The 20,890-nt window shown below is 43.1% G+C and overlaps 1 long non-coding RNA gene across 1 annotated transcript; it reads left to right on the top strand.

Moving 5' to 3' along the window:
• The first annotated feature begins 724 nt into the window (after nt 1-724).
• LOC114810070 lies at nt 725-15,084 on the top strand. The gene is made up of 3 exons (XR_003757800.2): nt 725-909; nt 1,583-1,701; nt 15,000-15,084. It is a non-coding gene; the product is annotated as an uncharacterized LOC114810070 (long non-coding RNA).
• Nucleotides 15,085-20,890: the final 5,806 nt, after the last annotated feature.

The raw sequence follows: 20,890 nt of genomic DNA, 5'->3' as shown, positions 1-20,890 counted from the left end.
TGTTTGGCACATGGTAAGTGCTTAATAACATTACTAACTTTGATTCATAATCACTGTACCTGCATAGAAAACATCATATCTTTCAAGTGATGATTCCTGTACTGACCTCTTTTCTATCACTCCTCTGTCTTAGCTCATGGTGTCTGACTTCATTCATATTCATTCATTCATTCACTCATGCATTCAATCGTATTTATTGAGTGCTTACTGTCTGCAGAACACTGTACTAAGAGCTTGGAAAGTACAATCCAGCAACAGTATTAATATTCAACAATATTAGAACAAGGTTCTCCCCAACTTGAGTAGTGAATCAGAATCAATGCATTTAACTTTGCCTTAACATCGGTATGTTTGTTGTCTTTCTGGGGTACAGATGGATTTACATTTTTTTCTTTGTAACATGTGTCATGGTTGGTTGTATTATTGTTTGTAATTAGCCAAATGATTGAAATTTTGGTAGGACTTAAGCCCAATCTTGAGTGAACTTTCAAGTCTTTCTACTTCACTTCAGCCATTGATATATCTTTGGAAAGACCTATAGTCAAGACATTGTAGTCCAAATAGATTTCTCAAGATAAATCATCAATCTTGAACTCTACTGCAAGCCTGGTTGAGGCACCAGGATAAATTTGTTGGTCAGCATGACTATTCAGCAAGAATGTTCTTGGATTAAGTTTTGAATGCATTCAGAGGACATGAATTCATTTCTTCCTGCAGGTGAACAATAAAGTAACAGATTTGTATGTTACCATCATTATTGGAGCCCCAGGATTAAGTCTCAGAGATCCATTAGATCAAATGAAGAGGTGGGAAACAGTTTAAATGGAAACAGAACCACAGATGGAACATTCCACACTCTCGAGGGATTGGGTCATAAAACTAAAATGTTCAGAGAACTTAATTTGACAGGTGAGAATTCTGCATCAGTCATGTTGCAATCATTTCTGCTCAAATTCACATTTGAAATAACCTCAAGTCTAAGAGGAGGAAGTGCAGGGGTGGAGGTCGCTACGCAGAGACTATCCAAGAGCATTTATTATTATTATCACTATTACTACTACTAATAATAATAATATTTGTTAAGCCATACATTGTACATAGCAGTGGAGTAGATACTAGATCATCATGGAGAAGCAGTGTGGCTTAGTGGCAAGAGCACGGGCTTGGGAGTCAGAGGTGGTGGAATCTAATTTCAACTCCGCCACTTGTCAGCTGTATGACTTAGGGCAAGTCACTTCACTTCTCTGGGCCTCATTTACCTTGTTGTAAAATGAGGATTTAAGGCTGTAAGCCCCATGTGGGACAATCTGATAACCTTGTATCTAACCCAGCACTTAGAACAGTGCTCGATACACAGTAAGCGCTTAACAAAAGCCATCCATTATTATTACTATTATTATCATTAGATTGGACACAGTCCCTGTCCCACATGGAGCTCACAGTCTAAAGGAGAGAGAAAACAGGTATTGACTCTTTCCCATTTTACAGGTAATTGAGGCCCAAAATTACAAATCAGACAAATAGCAAAGCTGGGATTAGAACCCAGGTCCTCTGACTCCTAGGTCTTTGTGCTTTCCACTAGGCCAAGCTGCCAACCAGAAATGAGAAGCTAAGAGGAGGGGACAGAAGAAGTGAATTTTTCAGACAGAAGACTTAACTTTGGCATTGTGAAAGGTGACTTCATAAAGCCTGAGTAATGAGGTAACTGCAGCATGAAAGAATCAGGTTACATGTAAGGAAGGCTGGGCCGAGACAGGTGACCAAAAGAATTTGGGGCATCTAGTTCTCTGGATCTTTAGGAATGGGAGAAGCCAGTCAGGTCTGGGGTTCTGGAGGAGCAGATGGTTTATGGATCATCAGATTAGTGCTTAGTCTAGTGCTTTGCGCATAGTAAGCATTCAATAAATATCATTGATTGGTGGATTGATTGATGAATTTGATGAAAGACATAAAAGGTCACACCTGCCTCCATGCCCAGGGTTGACAGTGCCCACCAGGCCTGCCCACAGAGGAAGCTTGCACTGGTATGGTAGTTGTGGCCATCTGGAAATTGGAAACTGAACAGATTTTCCTTGGGGAGTGGAGTCTGGATTGTCGGACCTGCGGTTGATATTATGCATCTGGGGCAGGGGGTGGTTCCAGGTCAAAAAATTGATGGGCCAGCTGGGCACAGCTGGGGCATTCCTTGGAGCCCTAGTAGTTGCTCCCCACAACTCTGGCAGGTCTGGTTGAGGTTCTGGGTACTACCTGTGTTGTGCAGCTTCTGGTTCTGGTGGTTCTCCTTACGGCAGCCTCGCATTGTCCGCAGCTGGATGCTCTCTCCTTCAGGGGCCCCTCCTTCGAGACATTCTGCTGGAACTTGCTGTCTGAGATGAGGGAGGGCCGGTGCTTTCATTCAATCATATTTATTGAGCGTTTACTGTGTGCTAAGGGCTTGAGAGAGTACAACACACCAATAAACAGACACATTTCCTGCCTACAACAAGCTTACAATCTGGAGGTGCTTGTACTGGGCAACCTGGCACTCTTTGGGGGAACATTCCGGGACAGGGTTGCATTCCTCCAGCAGGTGGTCTAACCCATTCCTTTCCCTTCCTCCACCATAGCCCTAGCTATCTCCATCCTGTCCCAACCTATCCTGGCCTTGGTCCCCAGGTTGGGGGCTGTAGGAGATTTGGGGGACCCAGAGTGACAAGTTGTGCAGTGGTGGTAGGCATGTGATGGGGGAAATGGAGTGGATTTGGGTCAGAGAAGGACCCAGAGAGAAGCGGGGAGTCAAGGAGAAACTCAGGGGTTGAGGGGCTGAGTTCAGGGTGTGGAAGCCATGGAATAGGGAAGTGGAAGGAGAGAAAGGATTTATGGGCACATTTCGATAGGGTCTGGGGGTAATCTAATGGAGCTTGACAGGAAAAGGGTCATGAAAACTTAGAGAATCAGTGTGGCCTAGTGGCTAAAACATGGGCCTGGAAGTCAGAGGACCTGGATTCTAATCCCAGCTCTACCATTTACCCGCTGTGTGACCTTGGGCAAATCACTTAACTTCACTGTGCCTCAATGTCTTCATCTGTAAAATAGGGATTAAATACCTGTTCTGCCTTCCCCTCAGACTGTGAGCCCTATGTGGGACAGGGACTGTGTCTGACTTGATAATCTTCTATCTACCCTAGAGCTTAATACAGTACTTTGCACATAGTAAGTACTTAACAAATACTATTATAAAAAAACACAAAAAACTTCAAAATCTCCCAAGACAGCAAAATCTGGTTCTATGATGGTCAACTCTTTTGGAGCCTCAGGAATCATAACTGTCTTCTCCATTTGATCCTTTGGAGTTGTGTTTGTTTTCTTGTACAAAAATGCATTTGCGTATACTATTATGGAAAGGTAATTTAACAAAATGATTGAAAGGACACCTCTCCTCCTCCACCCGGCATTCCATCTCCTGAGAAAGTATTCCTATGGGCACCCATTTGGGGATCTCCATAAGTAACCTTCTTGACTTAAAACTTGTTCTCTAAAAGCATTTTTACCTTTGTCAGTAAGACAAGTTTACACTAACATATTGTCTCCTTTGAAGAACAGTTAGAAAACCTGTCCAGACTATCCCTAATGCCTTACTGAAGTACTTTGCTCCTTATTCTTTTCTTCTCGAGTTTCTCCCATTGGGTGTGGGTGTTTTGTGAAAACACTCACTTTCTTCACCCCCTGCCCTCACCCCCCCTTGCTTGAGTCATGTCAAATTGCAAGCGAAATGAATTCTGCCAAACCTTTTCAGCATTTACATAAGCTCTTAATCAGATTGCCAGATCATTACAGTATGATACATGCATTATGCTGAGGCCTGGATTCAGAGCCAGTTTTAGATTCTGGAGATTGGGTTAATTATTCTTACTTCACAATAATCCCCCCACCAAGTGCATACTAGGGTTGAGAATGAGAAGGATAATAATAATAATGTTGGTATTTGTTAAGCGCTTACTATGTGCCGAGCACTGTTCTAAGCGCTGGGGTAGACACAGGGGAATCAGGATGTCCCACGTGGGGCTCACAGTCTTAATCCCCATTTTACAGATGAGGTAACTGAGGCACAGAGAAGTTAAGTGACTTGCCCACAGTCACACAGCTGACAAGTGGCGGAGCTGGGATTCAAACTCATAACCTCTGACTCCAAAGCCTGTGCTCTTTCCACTGAGCCACGCTGCTTCCGGATACTGTCCAGGGCACAGTGATGTAGGCCACTGTCGGCCTAATGGATTGAGCATGGGCCTGGGTGTCAGAAGGACCTGAGTTGTAATCCCAGCTCTGCTAATTGTCTGTTGAGAGACCTTGGGGAAGTCACTTCACTTCTTTGTTCCTCACTTCCCTCATCTATAAAATGAGGATAAAGACTGTGAACCCCCATATGGGCAGGGACTGCATCCAACCTAGTCTCCAGCACTTAGTACAGTGCCTGGCACATAGTAAGTGCCTAACAAATGCCATGATTATTATTATTATTAGGACATAGTATTTATGTTTCATTTTTCCAACAGTGCTAATTTTCTCAACCTGGTGACTTGAGGCAGTTGCTCCTTTTTTCTTTGCCCTGGTAATTCTTCCATTTCCTCAGGAATTGCTGTGCTTTTGGAATTTATGGTGTTGAAAAGGTTGAAATATTTCCTGTAACTACCACTCATGCCTGGAACATGTGGTGATGTCTGGGAAGAAAATGAGATGGTAGGGAGGACTATGCCCAAAGATTATATGTGATACTAGGGATACTCATCCGGTTTAGCAGAGCTTGACTCACACCCATTTTACAGATGAGGAAACTGAGGCAGATTGTGAATTGAAGGGATTTGTCTGAGGACTCACCCATTGAGAGACTGTTCCCAAATTTTCACCCACTCCCATGGCCCAGGAACTCCTAGAAATTGATCTGAGGCACCAATGCATTTTTAGTTCTGGGGACAAACATTATACATGGGTATGCATTTCTGGAAACTGTGCTTTCCATCCCAGGTGGACTAATAGCTTGTATTTGATTTTGAAAGGACTCCTGGAACCAGGACCAATAAGCAGGACTTCCTGGGAATTTAAAACCCTAAGGTACCAGCCTCAATAGGGACTTTGTGGAGCAAGATGCTTCCTCAGGAGCTTCCATGGCCAAATCTGACAACTGATGGCCTGGACATCAGTTTTAACAAGACATGAGTTCTAACAAGAGGCCCATTAAAAAACTAAAGAGCATGAAATAATTTTGCCTTTCTTGCTTATTAGTATTGAATACTAGCATTGGGTAGTACTGACTTACTGGGCTTTCTACCTCATCAAGCAGCATGAGAACCCTGAGAAGCAGTGCGGCATAATGGATAGAGGATGGGCCTGGGAGTCAGTAGGACTTGGGTTCTAATTCCAGCTCTGCCACTTGTCTTTTGTGTGACCTTAGGCAAGTCACTTCACTTCTCTGGGCCTCAGTTACCTCTTCTGTAAAATAGGGATTGAGACTGTGAGCCCCACGTGGGACAGGTACTGTATCCAACTCAATTTGCTTGTATCAACCTCAGCACTTAGAAGAGTGCCTGGCACATGGTAAACGTATAACTAATACCATAAGTATTATTATATTATTATTCTTTTCTCTGCCTCAGTTCCTTCAACTGCAAATGGGGATTAAGACAAAGAGCCCAATGTGGAACAGGGACTGTGTCCAATCTGATTAGCTTGTATCTATCCCAGTGCTGAGACAGTGCCTGGCACAAAGTAAGCACTTAACAAATACAATAAAAAAAATCAACTAATCAGTAGTACTTATTGAGCACTTACTGTTTGCCGAGCAGTTTTAATTGCTTAGAAGACTACATTTAGTACTCTGGGAAGCAGGATATCCTAATGGAAAGGGCACGGCCCTGTGAGTCAGAGGACCTGGATTCTATTCCCGGCTCTGCCTTGTGCCTGCTGTGTGACCTTAGGCAAGTTATTTAACTTCTCTGTGCCTCAGTTCCCTCATCTGCAAAATGGGGGTTCAGTACCTGTTCTCCTTCCCACTGAGTCTGTGAGCCCCACATGGCACCTGATTATCCTGTATCAATCGCAGTGTTTATTACAGTGCTTGACATATAATAAGCGCTTAATAAATACTGGTGGTATTACAATGCAATAGAGTTGGTAGACATATTCCCTGCCCATATGGAGCTCACTGTCTAGAAAGGGAGTCAGGTATTAAAATAAGTTTCAGAGAGGGGAAGTGGCAGGGTAATAAGGGTATGTACATAAATGCTGTGGGACTGAGAGTGGGATGGATATTAAAGGTACAGATTCCAATGTATTCAAGCAATGCAGAAGGGGAAATAAGGTCTTAGGGAGGGTCTTTTGGAGAAGATGTGATTTTAGAACCTTTTTAGATTTAGAAGGGTTTTGAAGATGGGGAGCAGGGTGGGCTGTCAGATATGAAAGGGGAGGGAATTCCAGGCAGGAGGGAGCGAGGTAGACAAGACAGAACCTTGGACTTCAGGGACTAGGATAAGGCAAGGGAGCTAGGAGCCCTGGATCTGCATCTGAGGTTATTAGTAATTTACCAGGTATTTAATGGCAACTTACTGGACCTCAGTCTCAACGTTGACTCCTTGCTCACATGTTCCCTCCTGCCTGGAACACCCTCCCACTTCATTTCTGGAGCACCACCACTTTCCCTAACTTCAAAGCCCTTCTAAAATCGTGTCTCCTCCAGGAAACAGTTCCCTGACTAACCTCTCATCTCCCCACTCTCTTCTCCCTCCTTTCTGCTTCACCTATGCACTTAAATCCATACCCCTTAAGCTCTTTGATACTTACCCCACCCCCACAGCACTTATGTACATATCCTTGTTCTCCACTGCTTTCCCTACCTGTAATTTATTTTAATGTCTGCCTCCCCCATTAACTTGTAAACTCCTTGAGGCCAGGGATCGTACCTGCCAATTGTATTGTAGTCTCCCAAGAGTTAGTGCAGTGCTCTACAAATAGCAAGCACTCAATTAAATATCATTGCTTGCTTGACTGATTGGTTCTGCCACTCCCCTCTTCATGTTCACGCCCCACACCTCAGCCATCTCTTTCTGGCACACCGAACATTTCTGCAAACCTTCAGAGGTATTGCTCTTGTCAGTTCCTTCCTCTCATACAGCTCCTACACACAGCCAGCAGAGTCCACGGTAGGGAACAGGCCCTTAAACAATCAATCAGTCTAACAATTAGTTGTATTTAGAGTAATTATTAGGTGCTGAGCACTGTACTAAGCACTTGGGAGAATACAATATAGCAGAGTTAGTAGGTAAGTTCCCTGCCCGCAATGACCTTGCAGTCTTGAGGGGGAGACATTAATATAAATAAATTATGGATAGGTACCCAAGTGCTGTGGGGCTGAGGGAGGGGTGAGTAAAGGGTGCAAATCCAAGTGAAAGGTTGACGCAGAAGGGATTGGGAGAAGAGTAAATGAGGGCTTAATAGGCCCGTCCTCTTGGAGATACTGTGAGCGCATTGTTGGGTAGAGATTGTCTCTATCTGTTGCTGAATTGTACTTTCCAAGCTCTTAGTACAGTGCTCTGCATAGAAAGTGCTCAATAAAAACGATTGAATGACTGAATGAATGGAGATGTGCTTTTCATTAAGCTATTCAGGCATTTGTCATATTCTAGCTTGATAACGGCATCAGGCTCCTTGCAAATCTTCGTGACTCCAGCCTCTATCCACTATCCAGTCCATACTTCACTCTGCTGCCCAGATCATTTTTCGACAAAACTGTTCCATTCGTGTTTTCCCACTCCTCAAGAATCTCCAGTGGGTGCTCATCCACTTCTACATCCAATAAAAGCTCCTTACCATAGGCTTTAAAGCACCTGATCACCTTTCCCCCTTCTACCTCACCTCACTGCTGTCCTACTACAGTGCAGCTCACATACTTTGCTCCTCAAATGCCAACCTACTCACCGTACCTCAGTCTCATCTATCTCACCACCTACCTCGTGCCCACCTCCTGCCTCTGGCCTCTTCATATCTGACAGATGACCACTCTACCCACCTTCAAAGACTTATTAAAAGCACATCTCCTTCAAGAGGCCTTTCCTGACTAAGCCCTCTTTTCCCCTTCTCCCATCCTTCTGTGTCACCTTTGCATTTGGATTTGCATACTTTATTCATCCCTCCTTCAGCCCCATAGCACTTATGTACATATACATAATTTATTTATGTTATTGTCTTTCTTCCCCTCTAGAATGTAAGCTTGTTGGGGGCAGGGAATGTGTCTGCCAACTCAATTCTATTGGACTCTCCCAAGCATTTAGTACAGTGCTCTACACACAGTAAGTGCTCAATAAATATGATCGATTGATTGCTGCTGGGGTCTTTTTCCAAAACATCATTCTGTACACATTTCTCCACTCTTCATAGACCTCGTAGTGATGGCCTCTAGACTAAAACAGGGAACATTTATACCAACTCTGCTGTATTGTACTCTCCACAAGGCTTAGTACAGTGCTCTGCAAATAGTAAGTACTCAGTAATTTTGATTGATTGCTTGATGGCCCATTCCTCTCATGTCAAGGAGAAGCACCTGACAACTGGTTTTAAGGTACTCAATTAGCTTTCACCCTTCCTACTTATACACTCTCTTCTCCTACTCTGTTCAAGCTCTTCATTCCTATCAAGTACACATTATGCCCGATTCTTGCCTTTCCTAGCACCGCCCTATTGCTCATGGCCTCCTTCCTGCCTAGAACTCCCTCTGCTTCAGATCTGAAAGGCTGGTGGCTGCTCTCCCCACCTTCAAAGCCCTTCTGAAATCACTTATCCTCCAGGAGACCTACTCCAATTAAATTTCTAATTTTCTCTCCAATCTTTCCCTTCAACTGCCACATCAGTCTTGAAGATGTGATATGATTGCCACCATATTACTTAAGCACATATCTTTACACTCTTTGACCTCCCTCTAACTGTAATTTATTTATGTGTCGATCTCTACTGTTAGCTAATAGGAGCTCCTTGAGGGCAGTGATCATGTATATTAATTTCTTTTAGACTCCTACAAAGTAAGCACTTAATAAATGCTACTGATTTATTGAAGACTAAGTGAAGCAGTCAGAGCAATCCCAATTTCCACTACTACTTTTTCCCCTTTTCAATCCTTACTCCCCACTGCTACCTGAAACATCAATCAGCACTCGCCTCTTCACTCGCAAAATACCTCCATTGGTTCACAATCTCACTCCACATGAAACAAAACACTTTACCATTGACTTTAGGCACTCCACCACCTCTGTCCATTTTACATATCAGCTCTTTTCACCAGCTTCACCAGTGAAGCTTTCACTCTTTACTCCTCCCAGGATCACCTCTTGGTGGTACTCTGCTCATCTTGCCTATTTTTGATGCCTTCCTCACACTTCTCCCCACTCCCCCCGTAGAATTTCCTCCATACATGCTCATCTGTTAGGGCCCTTCTTTCTAAAATCCCACCTCATCCAGCAGAGTCTTCTCTGAATAATTTCCCATTCTGAGTTGTATAAACCCAGCAATCACCTTCAGCACATATTTTTATTTATTTATATATGTGTATATGTACACAAATATATTTATATTTATTTATACAACATTAATGTATTTTTGTATAGACCATTGTACATTACATTATTCATTCTAATTTATTCTAATATAATAATAATAATAATATTGGTATTTGTTAAGAGCTTACTATGTGCCGAGCACTGTTCTAAGCGCTGGGGTAGACACAGGGGAATCAGGTTGTCCCACGTGGGGCTCACAGTCTTAATCCCCATTTTACAGATGAGGTAACTGAGGCACCGAAAAGTTAAGTGACTTGCCCAAACTCACACAGCTGACAAGTGGCAGAGCTGGGATTCAAACCCATGACCTCTGACTCCAAAGCCTGTGCTCTTTCCACTGAACCACGCTGCTTCTCTAATATTTCATCCTGGAGTGCTCGGATCCTTAGTCTTCCTAAGACTCCTATTTATAAATATGTTTATATTTCTGTCTCTCCCATTAGAAGATGAGCTTCCTGTGGGCAAAGTCCACTTCTTGTTGCTTCTGCTAAACTCTTCCAACATCTCAGTACAGTGTAATCCACTCACTATGAGTTCAGTATTATCATCACTAATATTACTAATAGCTCTTGTGTGATTGATACACAGAAACAGAAACACCAGTGGGTCTGGAGGAGGTAGGGATAACCAGTTTTTCTAGATTTTTAGAAATTCAGCAATTCTGAATTTTACTCAGCAATTCTGCCTCTGGACATAGCTGAATCACCCTGTATTCACATTCCTCTATTCACATTCATTTTTTTATGATTTGCTGCATGGAGAGTCAGATTATTTTAACTTCTTTTAATTTATTTGCTACCTATAGAGAAGTCACTCCTTTGGAGGGGTTGGGATGAGGGTAGGAGGCTGAGAGGGGTGGTACGCTGCGGGTTGGTTAGCTAACATTTTTGGTTGCCATGAGGGTCTAGATTTGCTGCTTGGCTGGGTTTGATCAGTGCAAATAATCTTCCTTTTGATCCTTGAGGCTAATAAATATGAATGTCAGGTTTTACTAATGAAAATTCACAGCCCGGCTGTGGGAGGGTAAAGGGAGCAGGGTACTCCTTGGAAGCTATTTTTAGGAAACAAGATAGAATCAAAACAACATCTGATCATTCCTAGAAGCTTCTTATCACTCATCTCCTAAAAGAGAAAAACTTGTAGGTTTGCCAAGTTGACCTTTGAGGAAGCCACTTGGCCTGAAAGAATGGACATTGATTTGGGCGATGGGAAGGGTCACTGGAGGCACTGGGAATTTATTCATTGATTCATTCATTAATTCAATCACATTTATTAAGTGCTTACTGTGTGCACAGCATTGTACTAAGCACTTGTGAGAGTAAGTGGCTCAGTGGAAAGAGCATGGGCTTTGGAGGCAGAGGTCATGAGTTCGAATCCCAGCTCCGCCACTTGTCAGCTGTGTGACCGTGGGCAAGTCACTTAACTTCTCTGTGCCTCAGTTACCTTATCTGTAAATAAATGGGGATTAAGACTGTGAGCCCCACGTGGGACATCCTGATTCCCCTGTATCTACCCCAGCGCTTAGAACAGTGCTCGGCACATAGTAAGCGCTTAACAAATACCAACGTTATTATTATTATTATTATTACAATAAACAGAAACATTCTCTGCCCACAATGAGCTTATAGTCTAGACAGGGAGAAAATTAACACTGAATCCAAAGATATGAACTGGGTATGAGAAAGGATAAGATGAGTTTGTGGTTTTTTCTCCCCTTGAATTTCTAGTGGGATTGACCCTGTTTAGTTTGCAATTTCCATCCAAAGATTCCTTTCTAGCAGCGAGGTGTGGGGAGGGTGACGGGCTTGGAAAGGAAAGAAGCGTGAGATCATTTTATCTCACCTGACATGGAGAAGGCTAAAACAACAAGCCATAAGGAGATTTGGCTGTCTCCTCTGACTTTGTCTCTGCCTGTCTAAAACTCTGTGATTGTGTTTGTCATTATCTCTGAGAGGGACTGATCTGAGGGAAGACACGATGTCAATACAGAACTGACACCTCAACTTGGTCAATCCAAAGATTCAAATCCAGAAAGCAGAGAGTTCCCATCCCTAAATAATTTCATCGGGGAGGCATGATGCAGTGAGACTGTGGCAGGGTATAACTTGTCTAAGAAGGACTCATGTAATTTTTAGACCATGACTCATGCAGTTTTTAGACACATAAATACCAGTCTCCTGGTGGGAGCAGCAGCAAGGCTGGTGACAGTTTGGATTCAAACTTGGCAGGGAACCTCAGGCACTGATTTTAAAAAAAAGAAAAGAACAACAACCTGAGATACCTAGTGGATCCTCAGAAGGAGGAGAGAGAAGATTGTTGAGTCGGGGCAGAAGTAGAGAATGGGAAACAAATCTTAAGTTGTAATAGAAAAATATTCTTCCTAGTAACAAGGAGGGTGGGAAAGAAGAGTTTGTGGGACAAGGGGGAGGAAGAAAAGTAGAGAAGGGGAATGATATAGAGAAGGAGAAAGGGGAAAAGGAAAAGTAAGAAGAAAAAGAGAAGGGAGATGGGAAAGCAGGAGCCATCAGCTTTGGAAAGATTACTTGCACCTCCTAGTGGCAAGTCAGCCTCAAAACACCACAAATCTCCAATCTGCAGAACCAAGCCAGCTCTCTACATGGACAATAATAATAATAATATTAATGTTGGTATTTGTTAAGTGCTTACTATGTCCAAGAACACTGTTCTAAGCGCTGGGGCAGATACATGGTAATCAGGTTGTCCCACGTGAGGCTCACAGTCTTCATCCCCATTTGACAGATGAGGTAACTGCGGCACAGAGAAGTGAAGTGACTTGCCCACAGTCATACAGCTGACAGGTGCCAGATCCGGGATACATATATGGCCACAGGAGTCCCAAGGTTGCCTCTTTGCTAGGAAACAGCTCCTAGAGCCCTAGCCAACCTCCTATAGGTAGCACTTCACCCAATGATCAAGAAATGATGATGAATTATTAGATGTCAGTCATAAAATAATATAATTGGGTTGGCAGTAAAGCCATGAGAGCCCAAGGGCAGTTTATATGGCTGCTGCACAGAAGTCAGCAGCTAATTCCTTTCGGTAGCCAACCTTTTGTTAATGGCTACCTCTGCGACAGGAAGCAAAGCAGTTCATTTTGAGGAATTCAGTGAAAAGGAAATTCCAGGAAATATTCAAAGGACACTGGATTATTGTTGTTAGTTAGTCCATCATATTTATTGAGCATTTACTGTATGCAAAGCGCTGTACTAAGCTCTTGGGTATACAATGTAACAATAAGTAGAAACATTCCCTGCTCACAATGAGCTTACAATTGTGACAAGGCTTGTTTGGTATATCGATCAATCAGATTTATTGAACACTTACTATGTGCAAAGCATTGTACTAAGCACTTGGGAGAGTACACTCTTGGGAAGCAGCTTGGCCTAGTGATAGATCATGGGCCTGGGAGTCATAAATACTGTTGGTATTTTTTAAGCACTTACTATGTGCAGAACAGTGTTCTAAGCACTGGGGTAGATACAAGGTAATCAGGTTGTCCCACATGAGGCTCACAGTCTTCATCCCCATTTTACAGATGAGGTAACCGAGGCATAGGGAAGCTAAGTGACTGGCCCAAAGTCACACAACTGACAAGTGGCAGAGCCGGGATTCGAACCATGACCTCTGACTCCCAGGCCCGGACTCTTTCCACTGAGCCACACTTCTAGTCCTCACTTTGCTACTTGTCTGCAGTGTGACCTTGGGCAAGTCACTTAACTTCTCTGTACCTCAGTCCCCTCATCTGTACAATAGGGATTAAGACTGTGAGTCACATGTGGAACATAGACTGTGTCTAACCTGGTTGTCTTGTATCTACACCAGCACTTAGTATATTTCCTGGCACATAGTGCTTAATAAACACCATAAAAAGTACGATATAAACTGAGTTGGTAGGCATGTCCCCTGCCCACAAATGAGTTTCTAGTCTAGAGGGGGCTAGAAGGGGGCGGTCCATGGAGTAATTTTCTCTCAGTTCTCTTAAACTGGATGTGGGAGTTAAGGGAAGGCAGTAGTGATCTCAGGAAACTGCGGAGCATGTACACCCAGAGCTCTGGATGGTAGTGCCAGACTTGTCCCCTAAAGATTATCCCTGCTCATCTATTCTCCTCACCATCACCTCTCTTCCCTTCTCCAAGCCTGAACCCTTCAACCCATTATTGGCTAGCTCCTTTCCCTCCCTTTGCTTCCCACCAGCCTCTGCCCTCGTGGGGCACTCAGGGAAGAAATACTTTACTATAGTCCTCCCCTCCCTTCATGGCTTGGAAACTCTGCAGCATCCCCACTGCCGACTTACATGCTGCACTCTGCGTTTCAGTGAGAACCTTCCTGGCAGGGATCAAGAGAGTGCGAATTGTGTTGAGCAAGCCATAGGCTCTATAATCAATTCCCCTGCATAAGTTCCTGGTCCTGAATTCTCAAGACCCAGGCTTTATTAGTTGTTCCTAATGGGAGACTCCACCATTAACGTCAGAGTTCCACCTCTTTCAAAGATATGCTAGTAGACACGATCAGAAAAAGCCCATTTCACTCTCTGAGCAACAGGGGAATAAAAAAGCCAGGTTTGAAGGTGTTGGAAAGGATAAAAGTGACCATATGACCACAAAAGTCAGACTCTGCCCCGGGTGTTTATTCAGGGACACATGAAAAAGTCCACAGGAAAGACCCTGTGCTTGCTGAGAGGTGGTTTACAAACCCCCAATACAGGGCAGGCTTACCAAACGTCAGACTCCTAGTTTTCAGTACTTGGAAGCAGCTTTGGTTGCAGGATGGCAGGAAAAACAAACCTCATTCATGCAAATAATCCCCCCCCCCCCATATCTGCTTCTGAGAAATTCGCCCACAGGAATGTGCAAGGGAGGGGGACTTGCCACTTCAACTGGTCTGTATTTTTGAGTGCCCTTCTAAGCTGACAGGACTCTAAACTGTATGCTCCTTGTGCGCAGGGAACATGTCTACCAACTCTGTTGTATTCTCCCAAGCTCTTAGTACAGCGCTCAGCAAACAGTAAACGCTCAGTAAATGAGACCGATTAATTGATAGACTGACTCGAGACCACACTGGGGAAATGGAAATCAGAATGGCTGATGGGAGTCACAGTTACCCAGCACTATAGAGGAACTAGAAATAAATTCCCTCTTTTGTATGTGCTATTAGGTATCTGCTTGAATCCCTGTTTGAAAGTAGACCAATTGTCTTATCTTGGAGATAAATGTGAGATTTCCCCTTGTGTATCTATTTGAAGAAACATCTTTGATCTCTGAAGGAGATTTGAAGGAGATGTGTATATCATTTGCAGATCATGTAACACAATATTCAAGATTCATGATTTTTGATATATCGATGTAATTTCACATTCATCTCTCTCAAACAAGTAATGCTGTGGCTCTGCTTTCTTCCCAGAACCTGGAAGCTGATCATGGAAATGAAGCAGGGTGAGGGCCTCATCATTCCTTGCCAGGACCTATCAAACAATCACCAACTATAAGTTTGGTTTGTTGAAATTTAAATTCTTTCTTGCATTGTTTCTAATCATGTTCTCTCCAGCATATGGAGAGAATGCCTGCTCTGAAGGGCTTGCGTGTCTACAGCAGTTCAGGGATTTTGGTGCCCACAGCAGTCACTGCAGACTCCTGGTCCACATTGATCAAGCCACTCTGCGATTTTGGCAGTGAGCAGTTTGTCATTTTGTGCCACAAGAAAGACAGAGCTGGGATTCAGGGCTTTGTATGGCAAGACTGAGTTATCTTAGGAGAACAGGGTTGGAAATCTTTCAGGAATGAAGGGAATCACTCTGCAATCTATCAGTCAACCATATTTATTGAACACTTTCTGTGTGCAATGCACTGTAATAGGCAGTTGGGAGAGTACAATATAACAGAGTTGGTAGACACATTCCCTGACCACAATGAACTTACAGTCTAGAGGAGGAGACTGACACTAATATAAATAAATAAATTAAATTATAGATATGTACGTAAGTGTTATGGGGCTGAGGGAGGGGTCAATAAAGTGTGCAAACCTTAGTGCAAGGATGACACAAAAGGGAATAGGAGAAGTGGAAATGAGGGCTTAGTTAGATTTCAACAAATAAATCTAAGGGAATAAAAATTGTAGCCCCCTCAAATAACTATTGTGTGGTGAGCTGCGGTAGGCTGTTACAGAGCAAAGGGTACAAACAAAGGACTTCGAAGGTGGCATGAAGCATAGACTTAGACAGTGGGGCATGGCAGCCGTTTGTTCATTCATTCATATTTATTAAGCGCTTACTGTGTGTGTACTAAGTGCTTGGGAAAGTACAATTTAACAATAAACAGATACATTCCCTGCCCACAAGGAGCTTACATTCTAGAGAGGAACAGTGAAGAATTTTTCAAGCCAGAATTGAACCAGGGATCTAAGGATGCACAAAGATGAGCAGCGTGGCTCAGTGAAAAGTGCATGGGCTTTGGAGTCAGAAGTCATGAGTTCGAATCCCAGCTCTGCCACTTGTCAGCTGTGTGACTGTGGGCAAGTCACTTAATTTCTCTGTGCCTCAGTTTCCTCATCTGTAAAATGGGGATTAAGACTGTGAGCCCCACGTGGGACAGCCTGATTCCCCTGTGTCTACCCCAGCGCTTAGAACAGTGCTCTGCACATAGTAAGCGCTTAACAAATACCAACTTTTTTTTTGTATTCACTAGTACAGTCCTCCTCCATACCAACTGACCTACTGAAGACTCCATGGTAGGAAGCAGGCAGACCAGCCTGAGGGGGTCACGATCATGAAACGAATAGCGCTTTTTGAGCAGAAGCTTTGTGAGACTGAGGCCCAACCAATGACACCAGACATTACAAATGGCCAGCATGTCAGCCCTGTGGAGATGGTCTGTGTGAATGCCTGGTGGGGTGGGGCTGTCAGTTTAACCAATCAATCAGTCAGTGGTATTTATTAAGCATTTATTAAGTGCAGAGCACTGTTCTAAGCACTTGGGAGAGCACACTACAACAGAATTAATAATAATAATGTTGGTATTTGTTATGCGCTTACTATGTGCCGAGCACTGTTCTAAGCGCTGGGGTAGACACAAGGGAATCAGGTTGTCCCACGTGGGGCTCACAGTCTTAATCCCCATTTTACAGATGAGGTAACTGAGGCACAGAGAAGTTAAGTGACTTGCCCAGAGTCACACAGCTGACAAGTGGCGGAGCTGGGATTTGAACTCATGACCTCTGACTCCAAAGCCCGTGCTCTTTCCACTGAGCCACGCTGCTTCTCAATTAGAAAGTGTATTCCCTGCCCATAGCGAGCTTAGAGTCCAAAGCAGTCTTCTGAGCCCCACCCACCCTCATGGGTAAATTTTACCAACAAGAACATAATTTTTAAATATGGAAGACAACGTATGTATACATATATATACACACATATATATGCATATGTATATATGTGTATATATGTATATATGTGTATATATATATATATATATATATATATACACTGTACTCTTTCAAGGGTTTAGTACAATGCTCTGTACACAGTAAGTGCTCAACAAATACCAGTGATTAATAACAAGTCTTTAGTGAGCACCACCAGGAGGGATAGACAGCAAAGTTCAGACTGCTGGTGGACCATGTTAACAAAGGGTCCCAGTGTTGGCCCTCCAGGGTTTCACTGTGTAATAGGAAACCAAGATAAAACTAATACTAATAATATACTACTACTAATAATAGTATCTGTTAAGTGCTTACTAACTGCTAGGCACTGTACTAAAATGGGGTGGATACAAATAAATCGGGTTGGATGCAGTCCCTGTCCCACTTGGGCCTCACAGTCCCAATCCCCATTTTACAGATTAGATAATTTAGGCACAAAGAAGTTAAGTGACTTGCTTAAGGTTACACAGTAGACAAGTGGTGGAGTCAGGATTAGAACCCATGACCTTCTGACTTCCAGGTCAGTGCTCTATCCAATATTCCATGCTGCTTCAATAGGCAACATAGGCAAGCAGAAACCCCAAAGCAAGTTGAGAGTGAGGAGCAAGTCACAGATTGTACTGAGCGAGTATTTGGGGACTTCTCCTGCCTGGAACTTTGAAATAAAAGCAATAGGTTTTGCCAATGAATGGCTTCAAGAAAGTCCAATTCAGATCACCCTCAGAAAAAAAAATAATGTAAGGAATGTGTGACCTCTAGGAAATTGCAACCACTTGTGGATATTTTGGTGAAGCATCCCCAAAGTACCAAATAGTGGAATTCTAGATTGTACTCTTTTTGAGGAAAATGTACTTCTCTACTGGTACAGATGTCTTCGGTGCTCACTTGGTCACTGCTATGGGGTTATTCTTGCTGCAGACCAATCGACTGTCAGAGTCTGCCCTGAGAAGGAGTCTGATATTTTTCATCTGGGAGGCTCTTAGTGGAAAGATATGCGTTCATGTAGCACACACATCTATGGTAGAAGGCACCAGATCCTTGGTTGTCTAGGGTAGAAACAACCCCATTTAGAAGGTAAAATCCAGTTATGACTTCAAGAAACCTTTATGGAAGGAAGAAAAATAATTCTCCTTTTCTGGATTATGCTAGCCTAGAATAGCACCCTCATTTGTTTTTGTGAGAAGAGGAATGGAAGCTTTTCTGAGACCAGGAGAAGTAATGGTTTCAGTTTTATAGCCACATAGCTTAATTTGTAAATACGGCATTTCAATTATAATGTCGGGTCCTTCACATGAACTCTGATTTTACCATATGCCCGGGAAAGAAAAAAAATGCATACATAGTTGAAAGCCCTTCTTAAACATTCTTCAAAAAAGCAAAAACAAAACAAAACAACAACAAAAAAAACCGCTTCTCTAGGGGAGTTTAATTTCAAGGTTCCTTCAGCCCAAATCAGTATCTGTGTATAAGGCTGGTAATCTGATTTGTCAGTTAACAATAATAACAGCATGTGTTTAGCATCATGCTGATTTTTCCAAACAGCTCCAGCGGCCCCTAAGAAAACTTATTGCAGAGTTTATGTTCTTCAGGCAAAAATTAAGGCTATACAGCAGACAGCTTGGGTCCCTGTTTCAGCATGTTTGTGTAAATAAGTAATGTAGTTTAGAACAACAACCTGGTCTTTTTCTGTAATTGCAAATTATATAAGGGTTTTTATTACCGCTAAATATTTGCAAGCACAGACACAGGTAAAGTTTAACCTTTTTTCCCCGGATGGCCAGGATCTTCTTGGATTTCAGTTGCCCAGAGGTATGTTTTCCATGTAGAAACTCTGGATGACCTTTCTTCTGCTCAGTTGCAGAGCCAAGCATTAGAATAGATTGACCCTTGGTACCTTGTATAATGGACGTCTCTTTATCTGGGGGTTGGGAGGAAAATTGAGAACCTCTGGGGAGCGTCTGATTTCTTCTGGGTTTCTCCCTTGGGAAATCCAACCTTTCTTCCTGAGATGAAATAATTGCTGAGAGATTAGATCTTTACATCACTTTCTTCTAAAGAATCTTCCCAGGCACTGCCATTTGGGAGTTCAGGCATGACATTTGCCATGGCGGTTTATAGTAATAAAAACAATGATAATTGTAGGATTAGCACTGTGCTAAGCACTGGGGTAGATACAGGATAATCATGTCAGACATTGTTCCTGTCCCACATGAGCATCCCATTTTAAAGAAGGAGAACTGGTATTTAATTCCCATTTTATAGATGAAGAAACTGAGACATGGAGAAGTTAAATGACTCTCCCAAGATCACACAAAACACCAGACAAGTGGCATAGCTATGATTAGAACACAGGTGCTCTGACACCTAGGCCTCTGCTCTTTCCACTAGTCCGTGCTGCTTTCCCCATTTAGGCTAGTCCAGCCAGTGCTGAGTAGTTTTCTATGTCTCAGTGTCAGTCTTCTGTTCAGAGTGATGATAAACCAAACTTCCTACATGCAGCAATATGCTCTCATTTGTCTCTAGTTTTCTTCTGCATAAGTTACCTGGAGAGTGAGTATAGGACAGTCTCTTGTCAGAAAAGGGGTTCTGGAATTTTTCTGCTTCTTGGAGAAGAAAAGATTTAAAAAACTTTCCTATTGTTCTCTGTTTGGCATTAGCAGGGAACTGGTAACATCTTCCAGCAAAGGTCCTGGTTAACTGAGATGATAGATTTGGAGCTTTAATTAAGTAGGGAAAGAAGGATAAAGAGAAAAGGAAAAAGGATGATAGGAAAATGTTTTCTATTATAAAGGTTCTTCTCATTCTGCCTGCATCTCCAGTAAAAACCTCCCTTCTTTAATCCTTTTCATTCTCAAAGTGTTTGCCTTGCTTAGATTTCCTAATATTTCTTAATACCCTTGGCCATGCTGACAACAATAAAGTGATCTCATTATTTCTTCAGTTAGTGCATACTGTATTTGGAGCAGTTTGAGCTCCAGACTAAACAGTTTTATATTTTTCTGCCTTGTGATGCAATATACAAGTTAGAACCTGACTGCATACTCCGATATCACATACTGACAGGTTGCTGATGTTTTGTGACTGTTCTCAGAATTGTTTTATCCCTGGGAGAAATTCACATAAAAGCTGGTACCAGTGAGCACTGAAGAATTCTACCACATTGTTGCTCAGGGTTCAACAGGGAGAGAATAAAGAGCTACCCAAGGCAGAAAAATGCCAGATGAATGATCTCTACCCAGCAGGCAGTGCCAGGTGGCTGAAAAGAGCTTCTGGAGGTAGAAACAGTGTGGTCTATTAAACAGAGCATGGGCCTGGGAATCAGAGGATCTGGGTTCTAATTCCAGTTCTGCCACTTAACTTCTGTGTGATCTCAGGCAAGTCACTTAAGTTTTCTGTGCCTCAGTTCCCTCATCGGCAAAATGGAGATTCCATACCTGTGCTCCTTCCTACTTAGAATGTGAGCTCTGTGTGTGACCTGATTATCTTGCATCTACCCAAGTGCTTAGTACAGTGCTTGGTATTTGGTGTTTCTGATGAGCGGGGGCATTGGGTCAGGTAGATAGCCAATCCCATGACAGCGGTAAACAGGAAAGGGTTGTCCTGGTTCCACATCCACTACTGACTTTCACTGGAAACCTTAGTCAGGTCTTTTAACTGATCTGGGCTCCGACTTGTACTCCTATATTAGCAAGAGTCCACCTCTCTCAGCGCATCACACCTCACCTTGCCTCCCTAACCACTCTACCCATTCTCTATGACCAGATTGATGCTCTCAACTCCACCCTCTCTACTCAGCTCAACTCATTCGCTCCCCTATCCCTTTGTCACTCTCGCACCACTAAGCCACAGCCCTGGATCACTGCCACTGTCCTCCTTCACTC

Source organism: Ornithorhynchus anatinus, chromosome 3, assembly GCF_004115215.2.
Source record: "Ornithorhynchus anatinus isolate Pmale09 chromosome 3, mOrnAna1.pri.v4, whole genome shotgun sequence".
NCBI lineage: Eukaryota > Metazoa > Chordata > Mammalia > Monotremata > Ornithorhynchidae > Ornithorhynchus > Ornithorhynchus anatinus.
The sequence above is the reverse complement of the archived record's forward strand: the minus strand, read 5'-3'. Positions and strand labels throughout refer to the sequence as shown.